The sequence below is a fragment of the Phyllobates terribilis genome, unplaced genomic scaffold, assembly GCF_046119375.1.
Source record: "Phyllobates terribilis strain yellow unplaced genomic scaffold, ASM4611937v1 Scaffold_298__1_contigs__length_2340664, whole genome shotgun sequence".
Lineage (NCBI taxonomy): Eukaryota > Metazoa > Chordata > Amphibia > Anura > Dendrobatidae > Phyllobates > Phyllobates terribilis.
Window position 1 is genome coordinate 1,710,358 of NW_027363058.1, and position 18,878 is coordinate 1,729,235.

The 18,878-nt window shown below is 48.3% G+C and overlaps 1 protein-coding gene and 1 long non-coding RNA gene across 2 annotated transcripts in view; one reads left to right on the forward strand and one right to left on the reverse strand.

Annotated features, from left to right (window-relative positions):
• The window catches only part of LOC141220459 (uncharacterized), a 41,856-nt gene extending 33,655 nt beyond the window's left edge, over positions 1 to 8,201 (reverse strand). Inside the window, exon 1 of the mRNA XM_073666372.1 lies at positions 8,141 to 8,201. The gene's annotated coding sequence lies outside the window, so the exon portion shown is untranslated. The remainder of the gene's footprint in view (positions 1 to 8,140) is intronic.
• A 28-nt stretch (positions 8,202 to 8,229) lies between these two features.
• Positions 8,230 to 18,606, forward strand: LOC141220460 (uncharacterized). Its single transcript, XR_012288676.1, has 2 exons — positions 8,230 to 8,757; positions 17,322 to 18,606. It is a non-coding gene; the product is annotated as an uncharacterized lncRNA (long non-coding RNA).
• The last annotated feature ends 272 nt before the right edge of the window (positions 18,607 to 18,878 follow it).

An 18,878-nucleotide genomic window follows, 5' to 3' on the forward strand; every position in this document is an offset into this window, starting at 1 on the left:
CTTTGGCTCACAAGGGGTATGGCAGGCTCACTATGAGCAGAGGGTTGATCCTCCTGTTCTGCTTGTGTGGAGTCTGCTGCCTCCTGGACCGGCTGCTCTTCCAGCTCTACCTGTTGCTCCGTAGGCACTTGGGATGCTGGTTGGAGGAACGTGAGGACGGGTACCACAACTGCACCATTGACTTGAGTCCAGGACCGAGGGAAGTCTCCGAGCACAGTACTAACCATATCTTCCCTTTCCTCTACGGGTCGAGGGTCTTCTTGCTCTCCTTCTGGGTTCCGTAGCTGTTCGGGACACTTCTTCAGGTGATCCCGGGATACAATGGCTGTGGTTTCCCCTCCGTCTTTACTGATGGTACAGACCTTTGGGTTGTCGTGGCTTGAGGGCAGTACGGTGTACGGGTCCTTCTCCCACTGGTCGTCCAACTTGTGGAGCCGTCTCTTCCTCTTCAAGACCTGCTCTCCGGGTACCAGGGGAACAGCGGGAGCATACTGGTTGTAAGTTTTCTCTTGTCTTTCCCTAGCAAGACAGAGACTTCGCTCCACGCTCTCCTGTACTTTCCGGTACTGCTGCTGCCTCTCTGTGTCCCAGTCTGCTTCCGGTGAAGTGTCCTCGGGTGTCAGGACTCCCATCTCCAGGTCAACAGGTAGCTTACCAGGCCTTGCCCTCATTAGGTAAGCCGGGGTACAGTTGGTGGAACCTACAGGGATGTAGTTGTATAGGTCCACCAGGTCGGGCAGCTTCTCAGGCCACAGACTGCGTTCTTCCAGGGGCAACGTTTTCAGAAGATCCATTACCACCTGGTTCATTTTCTCACAAAGTCCATTAGTTTGCGGATGATAGGGTGTCGTCCTTATCTTCCGGCAGCCATACAGATTGCAGAATTCCTGGAAGACCTCCGCTTCAAAGGCAGGTCCCTGGTCTGTCAGCACTTAGTCCGGGTACCCGTGTGGATGGCAGAAGTGCTGCTGGAAGGCTCTAGCTGCTGTTTGAGCCGTTAAGTCCTTAACGGGGACGACAACCAAGAACCGGGAGTAATGATCCACAATGGTTAACGCGTAGACGTAGCCATTTCTGCTTGGAGTCAGTTTTACATGATCCAAGGCTACCAGTTCCAACGGCTGCTTGGTGACGATGGACTGAAGGGGGGGTCTTCTGGCTGGCACGGTCCTTCCTTCTTAGGTTGCACGGGCCACAGTCTCTGCACCACCTCTCGATGGTTCCCCTCATGCCTACCCAGTGGAACCGCCCGCGCAGCAGGAACTCCAGCTTCTTCCATCCGAAGTGTCCAGCCCCGTCGTGGTATGCCTCCATCACCATGGCTGCGTCTCTTCGTGGCACCACTACTTGCCAGATTAGTTCATGCGTCCGGGAGTTAACCATTCTGCGGCACAACTTCCCCTTGTAAAGGAACAGTCGACTCTTCTCAGCCCACAGTTGTTTGGCTTCCTCCGGAGCGTCTGGGTCAAGGCGAGCCTCTGGCCGAGTCAGCATCTCCTTCACCAGTCGGACGGCAGAGTCACTGTCTTGTGTTTCCTCCCAGTTGTAGTGAGGCAAGGGGTTAAACGTAGCGGCTTGCTTACTCCTTACCCGATGGGAATACTGGATAGTCCCATGACGGTGGAACGCGGGGAGTTCGACTTCTTCCAGTCCCTCTGGATCTTCTCCTACGTCCGGTAGGTTTGGCATCCTGGACAGGGCGTCCGCGTTGGTATTGGAGCGTCCTGCCCGGTATTTGATTGTGAACTCGTAGTTGGACAGACGGGCCATCCATCTCTGCTCTAGGGCACCGAGTCTTGCCGTGTCCAGGTGTGTCAACGGGTTGTTATCCGTGTACACGGTGAACCGGGAAGAAGCGAGGTAGTGCTTAAAGCGTTCGGTGACTGCCCACACCACTGCCAGGAACTCTAGCTTAAATGAGCTGTAATTCTCAGGGTTTCTTTCGGTGGGTCGCAGTTTTCGACTGGCGTAAGCGATTACTCGTTCTTTCCCCTGCTGGATCTGGGACAGTACGGCTCCTAGCCCGATGTTACTTGCGTCGGTGTAGAGGATAAAGGGCTGGCTGTAATCAGGGTACGCCAGGATTTCATCCCCCGCGAGGGCCATCTTCAGCTGGCGGAAGGACTCTTCTTCTAACTTCTCCCATTTGAAGGGCGGCTTCTGGTTCTTGGCCTTCCGGGACTGGCCTATCAGGAGGTCCTGCATAGGAGCTGCCTTTTTGGTGAAACCGGGGATGAATCTGCGGTAATAGCCTACCAACCCGAGGAACTGCCGCACTTCCTTTACACTGGAGGGACTTGGCCATTCCTTAATTGCGGTGATCTTATCAGGGTCGGGAGCCACTCCGTCAGCGCTCACCACGTGTCCCAGGTACTGCACCTTTGGTTTTAGGAGGTGACACTTGGAGGGTTTTACCTTTAGGCCGTAGTTTGCCAGAGCTTCGAACACTTCCGCCAGGTGTTTCAGGTGGTCCTCATAAGTCTTGGAATATACGATGACATCGTCCAGGTACAACAGGACCGTCTCGAAGTTTTTGTGGCCCAGACAGCACTCCATTAATCGTTGAAAGGTTCCTGGTGCGTTACAGAGTCCGAACGGCATGCAGGTAAACTCGCTAAGTCCCATCGGGGTGGTGAATGCGGTCTTCTCCCGGTCCGCCTCTGCTACAGGAACCTGCCAGTACCCGCTAGTGAGATCCAAGGTAGAGAAGAAGTTAGCAGATCTTAAAGCAGCCAAAGACTCCTCTATCCTTGGTAAGGGGTACGCATCCTTGTGTGTGATACGGTTGATTTTCCGGTAATCTACACACATCCTCATGGTGTTGTCTTTCTTTTTGACTAAGACTAGTGGAGCTGCCCAGGGGCTACAGCTATCCCTGATCACCCCAGCCTCCTTCATGTCCCTAAGCATCCCCTTGGCGTGTTGGTAGTGTGCAGGGGGTACGGGTCGATACCTCTCTTTTATGGGAAGATGGTCTCCCGTGGGGATGTGGTGTTCTACCCCCTTGACTCGCCCGAAGTCTAACGGGTGTTTACTAAACACTCTCTCGTACTCTTGAACCACCCGATAGACTCCCTGTCTCTGGTGTGAGGGAGTGGAGTCAGTACCCAAATGTAGTTGCTGACACCAGTCCTCCATTGTTTCCTTAGAGCCGTTAACTTCCTCCGGGGAAGATGGAGGCAAGGGTTCTACGGACTGTATGGAATTTTGATTGATGGTATACAATTTGGCTAGCGTGGCATACCGGGGCAGGTACACTTCCCTCTTCCCGATATTTATTATGCGAACGGGCACCCTCCCATGGCGTACATTGACCACCCCCCGTGCTGTCAAAATGGTGGGCCTACTGTCTGAGTAAACTGGTTCTACCATTGCCTGGTAATCTCTACCTCTCAGACCAATAGCTGCCCGGCACCAAATCATCATTTCACTTTTTGGGGGCATGGCAATAGGAAAAAGGTCACACATTCTTACGCTACCAATCTCACCACCGGAGAGTTCTATCTGTTGCCGTCGCATCAGTGCCCGGATCTCTTTCTGGAGCACTCGCTGCTGGCCGGAGCTGGCGTTCTTGGCAACCTGCTGTAAAAGGAAAATCACCTCTGCAAGACAATTTTCAATTACATTAGTTCCTAGAGTTATCTTTGGGTGACTCTCGTGCTTGTCAATGTCTACAATGATCAGTCCCTGTGCCGCCAATTCGACTCTACCGATTTTAATGGTCACCTCTTTAAATCCAATCTGTGGCACGGGCTGACCATTGCTGGCGATGATACTCAAGTCGTCGTCAGGGTAGCGGGTGATATCCGAGTCATTCCAGTACTGCTTGAAGAGCACGTACGGGATAGTGGTAACCTGTGACCCGGTGTCCAGTAGGGCACTCATGGGGATGCCATCCAGTACCACAGGCAAGACTGGACGTCCTCCCACATATTTGTCGCGCCAGTTCGATGGGCCTGATGATCTTTTTCCTGGGGTTTGGCCCTCTACCCCAGGTTGTGCCAGTTTAAAGGACAGTACCTTGCCATATGTCCGGGTTGATTGCAGCGGCGGCAGATGGGTTGTCCGTCCTCGTTGTATCGGTCGCTGGGTCTTCCTCTGGCCGGTGGGGTCCTCCTTGGTCGACGCCACGGGATGTCCTCCGGTCCGGATGCCAGCTGGATCTTCCCTGGAGTGGAAACCTGTAAAGACTGCACAGTTCAGGTTAGCGCGGCAATGCTTTTAGCTAGCTCTTGGACCTGATGGTGCAGGTCAGGAGCCGGGTCATTGTTCAAAGCCTGCGCATCAGCTCCCACAGGCCCTGCCGATAAGGGTGCCGCCTCCTGGTGGTAAGTGGTAGTGGGGCGTCTGTGGGTCACAACGCCACCTGGTGCCGGTTCTCGGAGCACCCGGATGGCTCTGTCCTTGAACTGTGCAAATCCCAGATGAGGGTCCTGTAAGGCCATTGCCCGCAACTGGGTTCGGTGGGCATTGCAATATAAACCCTCTATAAATTGTTCAGTCAACAGCCTGTCCTCGTCTCCCACGCCGTCAGGGTCGGTCTGCTTAATGGCTCTCAGGGCCTCTTGTAGGTTCAGGGCATAGTCCCTTATACTCTCGTGTGCTCGCTGCTTGCACCCGTAGAATCTAAGCTTGATCTCGGCTGAGGTGCGGGTATCAAAGGTGTCCCTCAGCCGGGTTAGTATCCCTGCAACAGTCCTCCCCCCAGGTGGCCAGGACTTTACCTCCCTTTGGGCTGCCCCGGTTAATTGGGCCACCAGGATGCTCACTTTTTGCTCTTCTGTGAGGGGATACACCTGGAAGAGGCTATCCAGCTTTTCTCTAAAGTCATGCAGGGTATGTGACTCCCCTGAGTACTGGGGTAGCCAGGCCGCTCCCGGGATATAGGGCATGGTGAAAGGCATGACTGCAGCAGCGGTGGCGCTGGCGGGGGTTGAGGCAGTGAAGCTCTCCTCCGTATCCGACATCTTCCTCCCCCCTAGTGGACCGTGGCCTACCTTGCGATGATCCTCTTCCGTAGGCCGCGGCTCCGCAGTGGATCGTCAGGGTTGAGGACCTTCCGTCGCGCTCCTGTGACGTCGGCGTCTGCTGAGCTCCTTCCAGGACCTTACGCAACGTCCGGACGTGAGGCGGGGCTTCAGTTCTCGCGCGCTTTCGGAGTCCACGCCCCTCTTCTTCCCGCGCGGCGTCTTCAAGATGGCGTCCAACGGCGGGAAAACTCCACGGATGGCGGGAAGAAGGCAGAAGATGGCGCCGGATGGCGGGAAAACTTCGCGGATGGCGGGAAGAAGGTAGAAGATGGCGCCGGATGGCGGGAAACCTCCACGGATGGCGGGAATCTTCACCACTGGTAAGTTTGAACAGTCTTTTTCAGGCACGCAGTACCCGGTGGTTGCGGGCACGAGATCCTGCCGACTACGCCAAAAGCTGACGCACCCCTGGGCCTGTGTCGCACAGCGTTGCGCATGCAGGAGCTTACCCGGAGCCGGATCTGTTGAGGGTTGTAGTCTCGTGGCGGTGACCCGGTCCGTGTCCAGGGAGTCAGACTAAGTGGCGTTGTATTAGCGGTAGATGTTGGACGACTACGCCACCCGTTGAATGCAGCGAAGGAGCTGCCGCTGCAGGGCAGACCGCTGAGGCCGGTGGTAGGATTGTGCAGCGTGATAGTATCACCCCCAACGGGAGGGGTATGGCCTCAGGGCAGCCGACGTGGATGATGGGGGTAGCAGGAATCACTCAGAGACGATGCGGTGTAGTTCAGGGTCTTTACTGGTGATAAAGATAGACCCTCCCGGAGTACTGGCTAGCGATCGGGGCCTGGTCAGTCCTTGAGCAGATGGGATCTCCCCTGGCCAGGCGGAGTTGTAGGCCTCCCAAACTGACTGTACTCTTCTGGCTACCTTGCTAGAGGCGGGTATAAGTAGCCCACGTCCCTGAGTGTACCGTGTGGTGCTCACCCGTATGGCCGGTGACTCGGGGCCTTCTAGTAGCTTCCGCTCCACGACGGCGGTGCTGGTCCCACGCATGTGACCGTGCCTTCGGGTTTCTTGGCCGGAGGACCTGAAATCCCCTGCCGGTCGGTTTTTGCTGCTGGGTAGGAGTTAGTCCCCACAGCCTCGGACTCCGGGTCCGGTGATAGCTTCCCAGTCAGGGCGAGCTCTGCAGCTGCCAGCCCCTGACTCCTTATAGCACTGCTCCCACAGAGCTCCTGATGTTCTTTTCCTATATCTGCTTCTCTGTCTCTACTTCTTCTCTACACACTAACCCTGCCTCAGCCCTAGGTTTATATAGGGGAAGTTCTTCCCCTCCCAGGACTGGGCAGGAGGTGTGGCATGCATAGGATCCCTGACCAAGAGACCTCCCACCTGCTCTCAGACATAACATTGCTGTTACTGTGGAAACCAGACCCCTGGGGTGCCACAAATGCAGCATCAATAGTTAAACACAAAACAAAACAAAACCCATTATACTCACCTTAGGATGGCCCCCCCCGTCTCCTTCTCTGATGCGTCCGGTATCTTCAGCGGCTCCCGATGCTCTAAAAAGGACCTTCCATGACGTCATTTGGTCATGTGATGGTCACGTGAACATCACCTGACCGCTGACGTCAGCGGTCGCGTAACCGTCACATGACTAAATGACATCACGGAAGGTCCTTGCAGACCACTGCTGAAAGTCAAGGAGACAGCAGCACCGCTTAGAGGCGACTGCGGGGCGCCGAAAGTGATTATAAATTATTATTTTTTTTTTAATTCTTTTTTTACTACACGTACTATGGTACCGGGGTCTGGAAAAGAGTCTCCTCTTCTCCAGACCCGGGTACCATCTGCGCATTGAGCCGCATGTGTAGTGATGCGGATTCCATGCGTTCCAATGCAAGTCAATGGCGGCTAAAACACTGCGATTCCGCAAAATAATTGGTAATGCTGCGGAATTTTCCGCAATGATAATCCGCAGAGGAAATTTCCGCAGCATGTGCACAGCACATGAGGATTATCATTGGGGAACATGCCAGACCTTCTACCAAGCAATTTTTTAAGCGTTTCCGCTGCGGAAACGCTTAAATGTATAGTGGGCGCACAGCCTAAGACACAATTGGGGATTCCTGTGGGAGAAATGATGTGTGCAAAAAGAAATTGCTCAGAACAAGAGCAATATAATAAGGAAAAACATCATTTACAACAGACTCCAAAAACGCAGTTATAAGATGGGCAATGAATAGAGCCACTAAAGTAGCAGATAAAAAATTACGTTATGATTTACTAATCAAACAATCAGAGAAGAAAGTAACCTTAGATAAAGCTGTACAGCAAAGAATATAGCCATATTAAAGGAGTTATTAACAAATACCTTCCCATGTTATATATTGATAGCCAATTAAATCGGATTTTACGAGATGGTTGTTTGTTCTCGGCCCCGACCCTTTCACAACTCCTGTCTCCTGTTGAATCCCAAGAGAAGCCGATAACGAGAACCTGCCTTACACCTCTAGGTTTTCACCAATGCGGCATTGATGAATGTTCACCATGTAAATATGCCGAACACAAGAAATAGGTTTAATCACATTAAATATAAACATTTCATTAAACAATGGATCGCCTGCAGCGGTGAATTTGTAGCATATGGTATTCAGTGTCTGGGATGTAAGGTCAGATATGTCATAAGGCAGAGAATTAATAAGCACATAGGAGACCCCACTAATCCGCGGCCATTAACCCCTCCAACGATTCCACACATTTCCTAAGAGAACACAATGGGGACTGGAAGAACGTTCAGTTTTGTGGCACTGAAAGGGTAAATAGCTGAGGTGGAGGAGAGATGGCGGAGGAGCATTGCTGAACCTGAGGGTAAATCCATCGCACCGGTGGAATAAAGAGAATATGGGGGCGATTATCACCAGTATCTACATCACTGTGCTGGAACTAGGAGAGAAGGAACGGCCATTGTGTGAGGACTTCTCTGGGCTTCTGTCCTTCATCCTGCAGTCGTCTGAAGGGATCTAATGTGGACGGGAACCAGCGAAGCCGCATTCTGTCCACAGCTGTTACCTCACTGTTCACACCACACAGAGACCCCCAAAGAGCCTCCGTGCTGAAGGGGTTATTGCCCCCTGCGCCCAGTAATGGGGGTCTCCACATACCTCCACCTGCAGAGCCGCCACCACATATATGGCTGTTGTGTGCGCACAGGACCTGTGATGAGGTCACAGGAGGGGAGGAGTCAGGGGTCACATGATCAGGGGCCTCAGTGGATGCACAGTGTGAACTGCACGTCTCCTGTAGTGATATCCGGGGTGAAGACGCTACATGGAGACGTCTCCGCAGTCAGGGACATTTCCGCCATTACTTGCCCCTCACTTCTGGCACAATTACCCCGCGCCGCCTTTTCTACAGTTTTATGTGAGGATGTAACGTGGGACGACACGTGAGGTGATTATCACCAGTTACCGGTCGTCTACTACATGGCGGCATATGATTGTGCTATCCACTTCATACCAGGAGCTAAAAGGTCGAAATGTCGTTTGTCTAACTCTTAAGGATGTGAATATATTTGATGAAATCATAGATATCAATATTTATATTAAAGATATTCAAAATACAAATTGACTTTTACACGTTGTACCAAACCGCAGCCTTCTTAGGAGCCGCTCCTAGTCCAAAGCCCATGTGCCTGCGCCTGTGTGGACCGCTGATCTGATCGTTCCGTAATCTGCTAATAGATTTTTATTTCTTTAGAGCTAATAACAGAATCATAAAGGTAAGTGACCGTATTAATTGAACTTTGAACTTGATGTGCATTGCTTAGGTCAGCCTGACCGTGATCATGAATATAATGGGACATGGGTAAGAGATGTCAGCCATAATTATGAAGATAAGCCAGTGTTGGAAACTGCCTAAATCTTTGCTATATAATGTTACGCATTCTGATGAATAAAGCAGAGCTCACTTTTGACTCTGTCCTGTAGTCATCGCTGATTTCTCCGGCCGTGCGTCCTATATCCAATTTGGCAGCAGACAATTAACCCCTTAAGCCCCGCGGGTGGTTTGCACGTTAATGACCGGGCCAATTTTTACAATTCTGACCACTGTCACTTTATGAGGTAATTACTCTGGAACGCTTCAACGGATCCCCCTGATTCTGAGATTGTTTTTTCGTGACATATTGTACTTCATGATTGTGGAAAAATTTCTTCGATATCACTTGCGTTTATTTGTGAAAAAAACGGAAATTTGGCAAAAATTTTGAAAATTTTGCAATTTTCAAAATTTGAATTTTTAAGCCCTGAAATCAGAGCGATATGTCACACAAAAGAGTTAATAAATAACATTTCCCACATGTCTACTTTACATAAGCACAATTTTGGAACCAAAATTTTTTTTTGTTAGGGAGCTATAAGGGTTAAAATTTGACCAGCGATTTCTCATTTTTCCAACAAAATTTACAAAACCATTTTTTTAGGGACCACATCACATTTGAAGTCACTTTGAGAGGTCTTTATGACAGGAAATACCCAAAAGTGACACCATTCTAAAAACTGCACCCCTCAAGGTGCTCAAAACCACATTCAAGAACTTTATTAACCCTTCAGGTGCTTCACAGGAATTTTTTGAATGTGGAAGAAAATAATGAACATTTAACTTTTTTCACAAAAATGTTACTTTAGACCCAATTTTTTTTATTTTCACAGGGGTAACAAGAAAAAATGGACCCCAAAATTTGTTGTGCAATTTCCCCTGGGCACGCAGATACCCAATATTTGGGGAAAAAACACTGTTTGGGCGCACGGCAGGGCTCGGAAGGGAAGGAGCGCCATTTGACTTTTTGATTGTAAAATTTGCTTGAATAATTAGCGGACGCCATGTTGTGTTTGGAGAGCCCATGTGTGCCCAAACTTTGGAGCTCCCCCACAAGTGACCCCATTTTGGAAACTAGACCCCCCAAGGCACCTTTCTAGATGCATAGTGAGCACTTGGAACCCCCAGGTGCTTCACAAATTGATTCGTAACAATGAAAAAGTGAAAAAAAAAAAAAACTTTTTCATTTTTATGAATCAATTTGTGAAGCACCTGAGGGTTCCAAGTGCTCACAATGCATCTAGATAGGTGACTTGGGGGGTCTAGTTTCCAAAATGGGGTCACTTGTGGGGGAGCTCCAATGTTTAGGCACACAGCGGCTCTCCAAACGCAACATGGTGTCGCTAACAATTTGAGCCGATTTTCCGTTAAATTTGTTAGAGGACACCATGTTGCATTTAGAGAGTCCCTGTGTGCCCAAACATTGGAGCTCCCCCACAAGTGACCCCATTTTGGAAACTAGACCCCCCAAGGCACCTATCTAGATTCATAGTGAGCACTTGGAACCCCAGGTGCTTCACAAATTGATTCATAAAAATGAAAAAGTGTTTTTTTTTTCACTTTTTCATTTTTACGAATCAATTTGTGAAGCACCTGGGGGTTCCAAGTGCTCACTATGCATCTAGAAAGGTGCCTTGGGGGGTCTAGTTTCCAAAATGGGGTCACTTGTGGGGGAGCTCCAATGTTTGGGCACACAGGGGCTCTCCAAACGCAACATGGCGTCCGCTAACAATTTGAGCCGATTTTCCATTCAATTTGTTAGCGGACACCATGTCGCGTTTGGAGAGCCCGTGATGTGCCTAAACAGTGGAGCTCCCCCACAAGTGTCCCCATTTTGGAAACTATACCCCTCAAGGATTTTATTAAGGTGTATAGTGAACATTTTGAACCCAGAGGTACGGCACATTATTTGTTTACATTAGGTCATCATATTGAATAAGTTGTCATTATTCTTGAGCGCAAGTGCTCGCTACTTGAGTTTGCATCGGGTACTCAGGTATGCACCATGTACAGCGTGTGCTCAAGTGACATGCTCGAGTCCCTGCTCCGCATGTTTCACGGTTATTAGACACCCAAAAAAAAACATGCGGGGATCGCTCGTGCATGGCAGGCAATCCCCGTAAAGTTTTTTGGCCGCGAAGCATATGGGGCAGAGACTCGAGCATGTCACTCAAATACCCACGATACTCAATGCATACCAGAGCACCCGATGCAAACTCAAGTAGCGAGCACTTGCTCTCAACACTAGTCGCCATATCGTCATCTTTTTTTCTTACTTTTGAAAAAAATCCCAACCCCAGCCCTAACCCTAGCACAACCCTAACCCTAGCACAACCCTAACCCTAGCACAACCCTAGCCCCAGCACAACCCTAGCCCCAGCACAACCCTAGCCCCAGCACAACCCTAGCCCCAGCACAACCCTAGCCCCAGCACAACCCTAGCCCCAAACCCAGCCCTAACCCTAGCCCAATCCTAACCCAAGAGTTTATTTTTGACGCCGTTCCTTGTGCGGTATAAGTGATTAGACGACTTTATTCTTCGGGTCGGTGTGATTACAGCAATGCCAGAATCATATGGGGTTTTTATGACTGACAGCTGTCACACACTAAAAGACGCATTTTTTGTAAAATCTAGTTTTTGCATCGCCATATTTTGAGAGCTATAATTTTTCCAGATTTTGGCAGACAGTCATGTGACGGCTCGTTTTTTGCGGGATGACTTGACGTTGTTATTGGTGCCATTTTCAGGCACGTGACATTTTTTGATCGCTTTCTATTCCGATTTTTGGGAGGCAGAATAAACAAAAACCAACAATTCAGGAATTGTTTTTTTTTTTTTTTTTTATTCTGTTCCGCGTGTGGTAAAATTGATGAGGTAGCTTTATTCTTCGGGTCAGTACGTTTACAGCGGTACCACATTTGTATCATTTTTCTATGTTTTGGCGCTTATACACAATAAAAGCTATTTTATAGAAAAAAATATTTTTTAGTATCGCTTTATTCTGAGAGATATAAGTTTTTTATTTTTTGGCTGATGGAGCTGTATGGTGGCTTGTTTTTTGCGGGACGAGATGACGTTTTCAGCGGTATCATTTTTATTTATATGGGTTTTTTTGATCGCGTGTTATTCCACTTTTTGTTTGGCGGTATGGTGATAAAGCATTGTTTTTTGCTTCGTTTTTTTTTTTTTTTTTTTACCGTGTTCACTGAAGGGGTTAACTAGTGGGACAGTTTTATAGGTCAGGTTGTTCCGGACGCGGCGATACCAAATATGTGTACTTTTATTGTTTTTTTTTTATTTTTTTTATAATAATATTTATTGATGGGTACATTATATTTTTATTTTTGGTGTATTATTTTTTTTATTTTTTTATAATATTTTTGCACATTTTTTTTTTTTTTTTCCACTTTCACACAGTTTATACACTTTATTACTTTGTCCCACTCTGGGACATTCACTTTTTTTTTTCTGATCGCCTGCATGGCACAGGAATGGAGCACCATCCCTATGCCATGAAGGCTGTCAGAAGTGCACAGTGTGAAGATTGCTTGGAGATGCACTGCGCATGTCCAAGCAATCTTCCTGCTCTCTGGTGACCCGGATGTTGTCATGACGACATCGGGTCGTCATGGCAACACCCGGGAAGCCTTTGCAGACTGCGCTGGAAGCCGGAAGAGGAGGTGAGTATCGCCGATCACCTCCCCTTGCCCCCGCAATGCCGCGATCGACTTCGATCGCAGCATCGCGGGGGTTAATGTGCTGGGAGCGGTGCAGGACCGCTCCCTGCACATAGTACCGGGTGTCAGCTGTGACAATCAGCTGACACCCGGCGGCGATCGCGCCCGCACAGCCTGTGTGCGCGCGCGATCGCAATGACGTACTAATACGGGTCTGGCTCTTAAGTCCCAGGGCACAGACGCGTATTAGTACGTCAGATGTTATTAAGGGGTTAAGAAAATCAAACACACCCTTCGAGTGTGCCCTAACATAACTCCTTCCAGGGAGGGAGGACTTGATAGACTATATTCAGAAGAGTCCGGCTAAGGCTAAGTGCCCACGATGCAGAAATGCTCCTGATTTTTTTCTGCATCTCCCTGGCAGGAAACGTTTTTTACATGCGTTTTTCCTGCCAGATAGAAGCGTTTGTCAAGCGTTTTTGCATGCATTTCTGCATGCGGGTTATCAAGCGCTTTTCCAAGCGATTTTAGCATTACTTATAAAAGTGCTTGACAACTTGGTCACACTATATAAATTCATGCAACCGGCATGGATTTATAGTAGTGTGACCAAGTTAGTTAAAAAAAAAAAAGAGTAAGAATGGTAAAAAATGAAAAAAAAAAACCATTATACTCACCTTCTGATGGCCCGCGGTCTTCTCTCCAGTGCGTTCGGTCTTCCCGGTGTCTCGCGATGGTGTAAAAGGTCCTTCCACGATGTCATATAGTCATGTGACAGGTCAGGCGACCTCCGACGTCAGCGGTCGTGTGACCTGTCACATGACTAAATGACGTCATGGAAGGTCCTTTTACACCACCGCGAGCCGCAGGGGAGCCAGGACGCATTGTACAGGAGACCGGGGGCCATCAGAAGGTGAGTATAATGTGTTTTTTTTTTTTTATTTTAAATTCTTTTTTTTTAACTACAGGTACTATGGTACCCAGGATCAGGGATGTATTACAAAAGCGGTATGAGAAGGTTTGCGTACTCTACATCCTGTTGTACCAATGATACATTTTTTCCCCAAGAATCACAAAAATCTATATAATCCGCCTGGGAGTCCCATGTAACATCCCTGGCGGTGTGCTTGCATAGTGCACCACCTCCCACTATGCAAGATCGCAATCTTACCCTTCAGTCCAGTCTGCAAACCTTGCTCCTGTTCATGCTGTGTGCATGCCTCTGGTCTGATTGCTTAGGGCGGCGGACCGGTTACTTCCTGATTCTTATAGCTGCTGTGGGCACACTCCTAATGTGTCCCCAGCCTATTGCTGTGAGTCACTGAATATTTAAACCCTCTCCACCCTGAAGGAGGTGCTTGAGCAACACTAACGTTCAGTGTGCATCTTGACTCTGAAGTTGCCAGGTCCAGTTCTACGTCTTGTCTGTTTCCGCCATCTCTGGGGGCTCTATACCCAGACCTGTTATCTGTGACTTCTTGTCTGTTTCCGCCATTCTGGGGGCTGTATACCCAGGCTCGTTCCTGTTTCTCGTTGCAGTGTCAGTCCCTGTCTGAACTGTCTCCTAGCCTGTTACCTGTTTGTCTCTATGTCCGTACATTCCCTTTTCCTGCAGTGTCTGAACCTGCACCTAACTCCAACTCATTGTCTCTGTACTTCTGTTTGTGAGTTTAGAGTCCACTCGCTACTTCATTGTAAGTACCTTGTGTGTATCTGGTTCTGCTTGTCCCTTTTCCCTTCCTCCGTATCTACCTCCTGTGTTCTATCCATCTTCCTGTATGTTCCAGTCTGTTCCATGTGAACAGAGCCCTGTTCTCTCTGCCTTGCTCACCGCTTTGGCGGTTCCTCTCTGCTCTGCCTTGCTCACCGCTCCGGCGGTTCCTCTCTGCTCTGCCTTGTCCACCGCTCCGGACGTTTCGCTCTGCTCTGCCTTGTCCACCGCACCTGCAGTTCCTCTCTGCTCTGCCTTGCTCACCGCTCCAGCGGTTCCTCTCTGCTCTGCCTTGTCCACCATTCCAGCGGTTTCGTCCTGCTCTGCCTTGTCCACTGCACCTGCGGTTTCGCCCTGCTCTGCCTTGTCCACCGCACCTGCAGTTCCTCTCTGCTCTGCCTTGCTCACCGCTCCGGCGGTGCCTCTCTGCTCTGCCTTGTCCACCGCTCCGGCGGTTTCACTCTGCCTTGTCCACCGCATCTGCGGTTTCACCCAGCTCTGCTTGCTCACCGCTCCAGCGGTTCCTCTCTGCTCTGCCTTGCCCACCGCTCCGGCGGTTCCTCTCTGCTCTGCCTTGTTCACCGCACCTGCGGTTTTGCTCTGCTTGCTCACCGCACCAGCGATTCTGCCTTGCCCACCGCTCCGGCGGTTCCTCTCTGCTCTGCCTTGTCCACCGCTCCAGCGGTTTCGCTCTGCTCAGCCTTGGCCACTGCACCTGCGGTTTCGCTTTACTCTGCTAGTCTACCGCATCTGCAGTTCTGTTCCTGAATCCCAGTCTGTACTGGACCCTATCCAGCCTGCGCTCCAACCTGCTAGTACCTCCCTGTCTGCACGCCAGCCGTGCCTGCCAGTACCTCCCTGTCTGCACTCCAGCCGTGCTTGCCAGTACCCCCCTGTCTGCATACCAGCCGTGCTTACCAGTACCCACCTGTCTGCATACCAGTCATGCCTGCCAATGCCCACCTGTCTGTGAGCCAGCCTAACCTGCCTGTTCCTGCATTCCCCGGTGTTGGTCAACAGCCATGTCCGGGGTCTGACCTAGGAGTAGCACCTGATCCCTCTGCTCTGTTCCTCCCTGGTGCACGGAGTCGACTGAGCCGCCGTGTGACCATGGTCGGATCGGGTTGATACTTAGTTATGCCCCTCCAGGCACTCCCCGGTTCATGGTACAGTGGGATCACTAATCACGCACACGCCAGCCAGTCCGGGCGTGTGTATAACAACCCATAGTTTCTGGGTGTGGTGGTCTATGCGAGGCAACCTGTAGATTTCTTGATTTCTACTTAAAACCATGTGTCTCTGAATTGCCATCGTTTATCAAGGATTCAGGGGATGTTCTACAGTGATTACAAGGAATTACATTCGAACAGGACATGTATTTGGTTAGTGGAGACGTGGAGTCTCTTTACACCTGTATAAACCATTATCATGGTGTGGCGGCAGTTAAATTATTTCTAACCAATAAGGGTATGGATGCCAAACTCCAAGAATTAATCTTGTAGCTATTGGAATTTGTGTTAACTAAGAATTACTTTACCTTTAAAGACCGTTACTATCTCCAACGTCGAGGATTGGCAATGGGGGTGACTTGTTCCCCCTCATATGCCAACCTCTTTATGGGTTTGTGGGAACGAAATCATATGTTACCCTATCTTTCTAGTGTATCTGGCCCATCTGTCATCAGTTGGATGCGCTTTATAGACGACGTCCTCTCTATTTGGCAGGGTGATAGGATTGAGTTGGATCGGTTCCTTAAACATCTCAACACCAATGACTGGAATGTTAGGCTTACTTTTAATGTTACTAGGGATAGGATTGACTTCTTGGATTTACTAATCACTATTGACCAGTGTGGAACTATCCATTCATCGTAAGGACACAAGTACCAATTCAATATTGCATGCTAGTTCGGCACATCCTCTGCATACCATTAGAGCTATCCCTGAGGGACAGTTTATAAGAGCCTGCCGCATTTGTGACTCAGATAGTGAGTTTGAAGTTCAAGCCAAAATCTTGACATCCAGATTTTTGCGTTGGGGTTATGACATGGGTGTTATTGATCGTGGGTATCAACAGGCTAAGGGTATGAATCGAAATGCTCTTATCCATAGAAAACCCTCACGCAAGGAGGATTCTAAATTGAGGATCATTACCAACTATCATAGTAGGTGGAGGGACATGACGGCTATACTTAATCATTTTTGGCCTATTTTAAAACAGGATCCTGAGCTTTCAAAGTTGATTGAGGATAGACCCTTGATTACTGCTAGAAGGAGTAAAACAATTGGTGAAACCTTAACACGCAGCCACTACGTAGCCCCAGGATCAAAATTTATTTTTGGGTCTAAGGGATTCAGATGGGGTTCTCAACCGTGAGGGGATTGTAATATTTGTGGTTTCATGGTCAAAACTGATGAATTTTCAAAGTCTGCTGGTACCCGAACGTATAAAATTGTCCACTCTATAAATTGTAAAACCACGGCTGTCATATACCACCTCACATGTCCCTGTGGCCTTGTTTATATTGGGCTCACCTCTAGGCAATTACGTGTTAGGATACAGGAACACATAAGGGATATTAAATCTGCAAGATTATTGGGTCAGGATGGCACCTATAGGGAGGACATCATGAAATTGAAAACAGTACCTGCCCATTATCATAGCCACCATCCACTGGGAACTATAGAAATGCGGGTTCGTGGTATTGATGTCGTCCATATGGGTGTTCGTGGTGGACATCTTATAAATAAATTGGCACAGAGGGAGTGTAGTTGGATAACGACACTCAGAACTATGAAACCACATGACCTTAATGACCAATGGGGCTTTTCCAGTTATTTATAATGGATTGGGTTGGTCCCTGTGCTGCTGTTTCTCTGAACCCCCCCCCCCCTTTTATACATATATGTTATGTTTGTATTTATATGTATAGTCCTATGTATTTATACATATGTATGGTTGCTTGGATACATATTTATGTATTGTCCTTAGTTGTTGGCATATACATATGTATTTTTAATTGGTTTGTTTATAATTGTGAGTGTGTGTGTCTAATAGATGTTTTTTTTCTCCTGTAGTGTGGTTTGGACATGTGGCCATATTTTGTTAATGGCTTTCTAACTACATCTATATCCTTGTGTTATGGATTCTTATTTGATGATATCATATTAATAACACCATCTATTGGATGTCCTTTGCCTTCGACAACGTTGGGACAACCCTGGCCATGTATTGCTTAACCGGGACCCAGGTTAATTTTGTGGATTGTGGCACTATCCAAATCTATGTGGACTTTCTATATTGTATACATATCATTGGATGGGATATTTACTTATCTTATATGTACATCTTTATCATCTATGTATGCATCAATAATGGGCCTTGAATTTGGGCTACTGTATGTTAACTAATTGTCTGCATATGATTACTTACTTGCCTCTTTTTGATACTATTGGGGCTTGCCGTTTAGCAATATGGCTCCTGGATGCGTGCGCATGTCCTCCTTCGTGCTCGCTCGTGCTGTCACGCGCTCCTTGTGATGTCGCGGCTGTGCTCGCGATGGGTGAGCGGGCATCGCGGCAGGATGCAATCATGCGCCCAATAGGAAGCATCTGTGGCAAAGGATCATATGATCCTTACAAGGTATATAAGGGACTACACATGTCAGTGCTTAATATCACTCCCTGAAGAAGCGTAAGAGTGAAACGCGCGTTGGAGTGTGGGTTACCATTGCACTTGGTGTTTGCAGCATGAATCCAGGTATATCATATGATGTTTGAGATATAATCTCTCTGATTATGGGCTATCGTTCTATCTTGTCACTTTATGTGCACTGCACTTTATATTTATAGGTGAATTTATGTTGGGATCCTATAGCTCTCCATTGAGATTTTTTAACCTGGTAAGCGGACAATAGTATTATATCACTTTGGATATGGCTATTTGCTTATTTTTTTGTCTGGCCAGAGACTCATTACCTGTCTAAACACTGAGTCACTTTGATCTGAATAGACCTTGTATTTGCATTTTTCCCACTCTGTTTGGCCAGAGACCTAATACTTATTTAAGCACTGAGTCACTTAATTAGATCTTGAATTTGCGTTTTGCACTTTATGGTGACATCTAAATTTCATTATTGTGCTCATTGGAATCCCTTAAAGAGGTCCAGTGCTTTGTACCTATAATTACAATTATTTACTTGAAATGTTCTACCTGTGTCCTGCATACTGTCTACATCCTATGCTGCATACACCTTGTTGCAACTTTTAAATTGTCTTATCTTTGTGTGCGTATGTACATGCCTTTTTTATTTGTGTTTTTTGGTATCTTGATTGCTCAATAAAATGTAATGATTTCACTGTATGATTTGAATTCATCTTGTCTGAGCATTTTTTAGATTTAGAATCTGTTGTTCTTATGCTTGGATTTTGCCCTATATGGCAGTATAAAATATGAGATGATGGTTTGGGCTTGCAATCCTTCTATATGTTTGGTAATAAGTATGGTACCCAGGTATGGATGAGAGTCTCCTCTTCTCCAAACCCGGGTACCATCCGCACATTGAATCGCTTAACCCCTTAAGGACCGAGCCACTTTGTACGTTAATGACCAGGCCAATTTTTACAATTCTGACC